Below are 9,077 nucleotides of genomic sequence, written 5' to 3'. Positions count from 1 at the left end.
GAAAAATCGCCGCATACAAGTTGTGAGAATGTCACCACGTCGCTCGCTCTCGTAGAGAAAGAGAGAACAACTCGGAGGCGCGAGGAGGAACCGCAGACAAGCTGGAAGGCAGCCAGACGGTGAGGTGGTGCTAATTGCCCAAGCTCAGTGGTCCTTTATGTATCAAGATGTTTCGGTCAATCCATCCGTGTTCATACGTGTGATGAGGAAACCGAAGCGGCTGGAGAAACCCCACGCGTGCACAGGGGAAAACACGCTCTCCCATACGGGTGGATTAAACATTTGCTGGAGACCCCCTTCTCCTGGCGAGCGAGGGTATGGCAAGCTCGGCTCACACGGGAATAGAGTTTCACAACATTCGTGAGATCCAACAACCCTCGTCGCCACCAGTTACAGCCCACCGTCAATCAGCTGCCGGATGAAAGCCTGCCCATGTCCTCTTGCACACCGGGGTTGTTTAGCCATACTTCACCACACTGGCTAATATAATTGTTAGCGCTGACGTTAGCCACGGCCAGGCATTTCGCTCGGGCTGCCCACCCCACGCCGCTCATCAGTGCCGCAGGTAGTGCCCTGCGCAGCGTGGCCCAACGGAGAGCAGGCGCCGTGCCGCCGTGCCGTTGGCTTGAGAATAAAACAAGTGACTGGACGTGTTCGCCACCTTCATTATGTGAGTGTGTCGTCACGTAACGAGCCGGAGTCTTGTAGACAGATGCGGATCGGCATGTAAAGAGCACCCCGAGACGTTTGCATTGCCCCGGGCCCCTATCCGGTTTCTTGGGGTCCACCACCATGAGCCTGTGAATCCATTGAAATAAATGAGCTTTCGCTTTTGGGAAATTTGACCCAATCGAGGAAACGATTGACTCAGGCCATTGTCCCTCTGGGGCCCATGAAATGATCACCGCAACATGGGAAGTCAACAGTGAATCTTGACTTAAAGCTTTCGTGACTGCTGGAATTCATTTTCGTTGGGTCTTTCGGTAAATCCACGTAGATAGCAAAATAATACAATTATAACAATATCACGACGTTTCGATCGTAACACAAGCAATCGTCATCAGGTGAAACATATAGCGGGAGAGCTGCTGAGGCAGGAAAAAATATAAAACATATATTGTTATTATTTTATTTATTTTATTATATTTCTATATACGTGGCTTTACCGACAAACCCAAGGAATATCAGCAGTGAATTCTCGAGAGAGTGACTGGCCTCTGCCATAGAAATGTGGAATGTTCAACACTGCCTCAGGATCACTATTAAAAGACGCGCTGCACAACGTTCATTGGCTCCTGGCCCAGAGTGAGTACCTTCGGTATCCTCATCAATGGCCATGAAAGGTTGTGCTGTTTGTGGGTACCCCTGTTGGCATGGGTTCCCCCCCGCAGCGGGCCTTGGTGCAATGCCCAACGCAGACCTGGTAGAGAGTCGTAACGTAAAAGACAATCACTCAGCCTTCAATATTTTTTCAGTGCCTTATGCTAATCTTGGTTCTTGGTATCTGGCGTTGTGCACCCATGGGATGTGAAGGTTTCCAGTGAAGTGTGTTTGAGTGCTTGACACGGTTTTATTTTGTCCGGGGATAAAAAAAAATGTTTATCTTATCGTCGTGGATATATTTTTTTTACCAATGCCAGGAGACAAATTTCCTGGAAAAGAAAAAAAGTAGTTCAAGCAGATAAAGAACATCCCTGCTGCTCAGCACCCAGACAGTTTATGTCCTATCAGTGCAATCGCCGAAGCCGTGTCGCATGCACACTTTGAGATGTTGTGAAGCTGTGAGCGGGTGCAGTGGCGCGCGTGCCCCGATCCGGAGGGTTGGTGGATTGCGCAAAAGTGCGAAACTCCCAAACCCGCTGGGCTGTGAGATGGCCAAGAGATGCGAGTACGGCAAGTCAATTGACGACTGTGTAGTTTCATAATATCACAGCACTAAGCCAGGACTGCTGAGATGCTGGGGGTACTTTTGTAAGACCTGAAAATGGACGCTTGTGTTGCGACCGAAACGTCGTGTTTTCTTTTATTATTTTATATCTACGTGAAGAAAGAACCAGAGAGTATGAATTCCTGCAGCCACGAAAGCTTCAAATCAAGATAAAAACCAGAATATTAAAATGGATTTTCAATTGATTGGAGATTTCTAAATGATTGGCTCATCTGTATTACGAGGACATTTTCTCGACAGCAGGGCATGTCGAAAAGTGTGCTCCCTTTCGAGACAACAATGTGACTTCACGGACTCTGAAATGCAGTTCTGTGATATATTCTTCCACGCGCCGTTCTCTAATGCACAATGCGATCGAATCCCCTTGCTGCGAGTATTCCGATGGATCCCTTGTCTCATGACATTTACCAAAGGCACAATCGGAATAACGTTTGATAAAGCACATATTCAAAAGACGGCGCGATAAGTGGCCCAGGTGCATTCCATTGCACAATTGCCAGTTGATTGTGTTGACCTTGAAGAGGCATGCTCACTGAATGGCTCTTTGTTGTTTTTGAATTCAGCAAATACACAACAATATGCACGTGTCCGGCAAACGCGTACTATCCCCACACATCCACCAAGTGGGGGACATACAGACACAAATATAGCACGGCTCTATGTTTGCTATGTTTTTTTTACGCTACGTTTATATATTTTTTTTTAAAACTATGGATATATGTCACACATCCAATTAGCACGGTTGACTACGTACGGTGCAAAAGAAGTTCAACATACATATTCAATAATAAAAATTAGAAATCGACAATTCCATTAAGTGCAGAATTGGTTTGAGATCAGCTCTGAGCGCTGTGGTTCACTCTTACATTCTATTCATTAACAGCTGCTAAATGAAAGAATTGTTATGGGTGCTCATACCAAATATTTGCTTGGAATAATTTACTTGTTTATCTGAGAGAGTCTCGTCGCTCAGGTGGGTCCTGCATTGTAATGTTCGGCCAATTCGGTTTGAAGAAATGGCATCATCAGCCGAGTTCTATCCACTGCAAGATGGCCTCCCCACCTCATCGCCATCCTTCACAATGTCACGATTCATTTCGAAACGCGCGTAGCTTTGCGTCTTTACATTTAGACGACAATCGAAACAATGTAACCGATAATAACAATAATCGTCTGCAGTAAGTAGTCTGTCAATCCACTGCTGGATGCAGGCCGATGAGGCGCCACGGGTGTGGTCACGCGGGTTCCACGAGACCCATCTCCGCGCGAACCACTCCGCTGGGAGCGGAAAGTCTTTGTGATCAATTATGGAAAGCATCATCTTTTGCCAAATGCGTTAAAATGGGAACTCGGCTCAAAACTCGCGAAAATGGCTCTGCTCGGTTTTATTTCAAACGTGGATCTGTCGGAGGCTGCAAATAAACCCCCTGCCGTGATAAAGGGCGGTTGGAAACGAATGAGTTTGATTTGGAGCCATTAAGGATTAAGGCAAGGGTTGGGGACCCTGGGGGGTGAGCAACGGGTGGGGAAGTGGGGGTGTGTGGGGGGGGGTGTGTGGGGGGGGTGTGTGGGGGGAGTGTGTGGGGGGGGGTGTGTGGTGGGGGGGTGTAGGGGGGGTGTGTGGTGTGCGGTGCAGGGGGGGGGAAGTGGGCGCACGTGGGAAGGTGATTTTTGGCACGCTTAGGGGCTCATTAACGGCGCGTGCGTTCAAGCAATTAGCGCGGCGCACGTAACCCTGGCCACTGGGTGTGATGAGAACGAGCAGAGGGCCGCCGCTCGATTGAAAGCGAAGCCCGTAATGGGAGTTCGCACCAAACGAAAATAATTACCGATTGGTAAAGATATCGTCTCTCCCCGCACGCCCACTCACGCGCACCTTGCCCGCTCCCCTGCACACATCATTTGCTTGGCTTTTCTCGATCAGTAATTGGTTTAGAGATTCCGCTAACTACTTGTTAAATACGAATTGGCTCGTCGTTTGCAAGCGGGTAAAAAAAAGTTAGAGCAATCACGTGATTTTATTTTTCAAATAAAGATGTGCCTGGGCTTGGGAGCGAGATAACCCATTTTTGATGCGAAACAAACAAAAGCGTTTGCGGAAATGAACCATTCTGTCACCACCGCGGCCGAGCCACGCGTGGTCGAATGCTGTTGTCCGTCGCGCCGGGCAAGCACCCTCGGGAGTGGAGATTGGACATCGTCGCTCGCGGGCCATGCCAGGATTCCTGCTCCGCTCAAGCTCCGAGGTTATTTCGTTTTAGTGAACGAGGCGAGAACTCAAGCGGCCAAGAGGATGGTCGGTCTCGTTCGCAAGAGTGACCCTGGGTCAAACAAAAGAAATAAACAAATAATATACAAACTCGAGACCCGCAATGACGCAAGAAACACCCAACGCTCACATCGCGGGCTCGAGAGAGCCGTCCATCCGCCGGGTGCACACAGCACTTGCCCCAAGAGTCTGGGTCGGCAACACGGGGGACCTTTGTCTTTGCACAAGAGCGGATGAAGGGGGCACGCAGCGGCCTCGCACCTGGAGCTGGGCCATCCAATCATCGAAGAGACGACTCCACCGATTTACCGGACCACTTGCTCGACTAATCTAGTAACTCGAAAATAGCAAAAGTCTCACCCGTTTCCACGTGTGCCGCTGGACGGGAGGTTACGGGGTGGGGCTTGGTAACGTCATCCAATTTGAAGTCGATGAAGTAACTAACTCTGGCCTGCTCTACTCGTAACCTCCATAGTTCTGGCGGCAGAGATGAGTAGAACGAGTGGGGGGTGGTGGCGAACAGAGAGAGGTCACTCACCCAGAGGCCCCGAAATACGCGATGCAGCTTCATCTCCACCCTCCTATCGCCTCCACCATCACCTCCACCATCACCATCACCTCCACCATCACCTCCACGTTCTCGCACAGTCAGCCACGGCCTCGGGCAGGAGTTGGTCTACCACCCCGTTGCAACATAATAAATAAACTGGTGTTTAATTGACCGTCAGTCACCATCTACTGCTAGTTGCAAGCTTCGCCCCACCTACGTCACCATGGCTCCGATGTGCGAGGTTTGCGATGGCGAGCGCGTTCCGCAATACGGCACGAGGTGGCAACTGGCGACACATCACGTGTGGCTCCACAGACACCCAGACTCGCCCATCAAGCCCCACCCACACTCAACCTCACCCAGACTCACCCATCAAGCCCCACCCAGACTCACCCAACAAACTTCGCCCAGACTCACCCACCAAGCCCCACCCACACTCAACCTCACCCACACTCACCCACCAAGCCCCACCCAGACTCACCCAACAAACTTCGCCCAGACTCACCCACCAAGCCCCACCCACACTCACCCACCAAGCCCCGCCCACACTCACCCACCAAGCCCCACCCACACTCACCCACACTCACCCACCATGCCCCACCCACACTCACCCACCATGCCCCACCCACACTCACCCTCACCCACACTCACCCACCAAGCCCAACCCACACTCACCCACCAAGCCCCACTAACACTCACCCACCAAGCCCCACCCACTCTCACCCACACTCACCCACCATGCCCCACCCACACTCACCCACCATGTCCCACCCACACTCATCCTCACCCACCAAGCCCCATCCACACTCACCCACCAAGCCCAACCCACACTCACCCTCACCCACACTCACCCAGCAAGCCCAACCCACACTCACCCACCAAGCCCAACCCACACTCACCCTCACCCACACTCACCCAGCAAGCCCAACCCACACTCACCCACCAAGCCCCACCCACACTCACCCTCTACCACACTCACCCACCAAGCCCCACCCACACTCACCCTCACCCACACTCACCCACCAAGCCCCACCCACACTCACCCACCAAGCCCCACCCACACTCACCCTCACCCACACTCACCCACCAAGCCCCACCCACACTCACCCACCAAGCCCCACCCACACTCACCCTCACCCACACTCACCCACCAAGCCCCACCCACACTCACCCTCACCCACACTCATCCACCAAGCCCCACCCACACTCACCCACCAAGCCCAACCCACACTCACCCTCACCCACACTCACCAAGCCTCACCCACACTCCCCACACTCACCCACACTCACCCACCAAGCTCCACCCACACTCACCCACCAAGCCCCACTAACACTCATCCACCAAGCCCCGCCCACCCCCACCATATTCCACCCACACTCACCCACCAAGCCTCACCCACACTCACCCACCAAACCCACACTCACCCACCAAGCCCCACCCACACTCACCCACCAATCCCCACCCACACTCACCCACCAAGCCCCACCCACACTCACCCACCAAGCCCCACCCACACTCACCCACCAAGCCCCACCCACACTCACCCACCAAGCCCCACCCACACTCACCCACCAAGCCCCACCCACACTCACCCACCAAGCCCCACCCACACTCACCCACCAAGCCCCACCCACACTCACCCACCAAGCCCCACCCACACTCACCCACCAAACCCACACTCACCCACCAAGCCCCACCCACACTCACCCACCAAGCCCCACCCACACTCACCCACCAAGCCCCACCCACACTCACCCACCAAGCCCCACCCACACTCACCCACCAAGCCTCACCCACACTCACCCACCAAACCAGCTTCTCCATTCACTCATCGCCCACCCAGAGCTCACATCGTCCCAACCTCCATCCGCCAACTGCTCTCCCGCCAGGCCTCGACTCGAGGTCCGGAGAACTCCCCCCCCCCTCGCAGCGCCGTGGCCATCCCTGTGACGTCATCGAGGCGTATATCGGCGATGGGTTGAAGGCAACTTCGCACAAAACTCCACCGCGTCACATCCCGCACGCGACTTCTCGCGCCCCGAGATCATCAGCTGTGTCCCGCCGTCGGAAGAGCGCGCCCGCGCGAGAGAGAGAGACTTTGTGTGTTTTGACCGCTGCTCATATGCCGAAGTGAGTGATCTGCTGCACAGGTTACACCACGTGCTTCGCCACACCGTCGGCGTGGCAGTGTGTGTATGAATGCCATGGCACGTTCCTGGTGCTGCGCGCGTGAGCCTGTGAACACCGCCCTTCAGGTATCACGAGAAGCGGTGCTTAGTGTTGCCCTAAACCTGTTCTTAGGGATTCTAGGAATATCGGGAACAACGATGCAGGATTTTGATCGATCGGCGTACCTTGTACTCTAGTGCCTCGCGCTGGTAATCCCGACTCGGGACAAGCCGAGCAGCAGCCGCAGCGTTTCGAAGAATGCGGAGATCACCGCGGGATGGTGGAAGCCGAGCGATTCCACCCTCTTCCACGCGTGCGCGGCGGTGCGGGGTGTGCGCCAGCCCTCGCTTCGCAGAGACTCGGAACAATGCGATGCCAACGTCTGGGGCGCATGTGCCAGGCTGCGTGTGCCGCTGCTCAGCGCGGCGTGGCACTGCTGCGTTGCGCTGCTGCGTTGCGCTGCTGCGCAAACACGGAGAGGTCCAACCTCCATCACCGACTCGCCGATCCAGCTCCACCCAGATTCACTCGCACCCAGCTCACCCCCTCTCCCCACCGATCCTCTCTCCATTCAACCCCCGCATCCCTAGACCCCCCCCACGACGTTTCCTATTTGACGTCGTGGCGTCTATATTGGCTTGGGACAAAGAGATCCGACGACGAGCGGTCACGGCTTCTCGCTCTCAGAGCTCATCATCGGCTCTTCCCCCAGGGAGGCGACGAGAGGGGGGGGAGTGGTTGTCGGTGCTGTTTTCTGGCCGAATGGCGAAGTGAGTGGCCCCGCGAGCGAGACTTTGGGCTTCCCCGAGCCCGCACGCACTCTCTGAAACACCGCGACTCGCGCGCGAGTTGTGTTTCACCTTCGTGTCCGTGTGTAATGTGCATCATGTTTATACACTCACAATTCGGTGTTGCCGATGCTGTGCATCCGCCTGAATGGCACGCACAGAGGGATATTTTGGATCGACTCCTGGGTTCCCGTGTGTCTGTTTACCAGGGTATGTATGTTGAACTTTTTTCGCGCCGTACGTAGCAAACCGTGCTAACCCGAGGTGCTCTATTCGGGTGAACGTTATACCCAGAGTGTTGTTGTTTTAAAAAGTGAAATCGCATCAATGACACTCACAACTTGGTAAGAGCCACGGATTTATTTACAACTCTTTTGTGGCTGCTGTGTTCGCCCACTCAGCGGCAGTGACGCCACCACAGGGTTTGTACCACGCTTGGCTACGTCCGGTGCGAAAGAAGTTAAACATAAATATACGTCCTGCACTTTGAGCCCACGTGTAGTTGTCGAAGGCTCATCACTGGCAGGGAGTCACGGGACAGACCCACGTTCATGGATTGACAGACGACTGGTCGATAGATGAACCACTTGTGCCCCCACTGTGCCAACTTGCTGCGTTTTTTCAGCCTGGAACTCTGTCCGTTGTTGTGAGCGTCCGTCCTCGGCCCTCTGTTGCTGCGGTAAGGCAACAACCACGTGGCGCACACATGTCGCATATTGTTTATGGTGTCTTTGCACATAGAGTGTATAAACACCGTGCTCTGTTAGGCCACGCAATGTACAATGTGTGAGCGGGGCGGGGGTGGTGGTTATGCACGTGGCCTGTAGTCCAGCGCTGTGGAGGCAGCGAGGGTTGGTCGATGGTACAGAGGCGTCGTCGTCAAACTCCCTTCCGATGGTCGTCGAGGAGGTGCCACACCCTGGCTCGCATTACACAAGTGTGGACTGATCGCCATCTGTTTCCGTCTGTACGGGATTGAGTGTTACCCCCTCGCGCGCGTGGGGTTTCTCCCATTGCTTCGGTTTCCCCCCACTTGTACAAACACGCATGAGTTGGATGAAACGGCGTGAGCTTCCTGGATAAATAAGTGCCATTGAAGTATCATGCTGTTGCGTGCGTGGCTCTCGCCTTAGATTGTACACGTGTTCAAATCTCGTCTATCCACTGCTGGATACATACTTTCCTTCCTGCGTCGCCGGAGTCGACTGAGAAGAGTGGACTTTTGAGCAGATGAATGTTGTTATGGCAACCGTAATCTAGAGCGAGGTGTGTAGTAGGTGGAGTAAGTTAGAAGCCATTCAAGAGGACCAGGTGGAGGCAGGGTGTGAGAGTGGGGCAGTGAGGTGGTGTTC

Source organism: Lethenteron reissneri, chromosome 25, assembly GCF_015708825.2.
Source record: "Lethenteron reissneri isolate LAM-NWPU_2019-01 chromosome 25, ASM1570882v1, whole genome shotgun sequence".
Lineage (NCBI taxonomy): Eukaryota > Metazoa > Chordata > Hyperoartia > Petromyzontiformes > Petromyzontidae > Lethenteron > Lethenteron reissneri.
Note: the sequence above shows the minus strand (reverse complement) of the source record.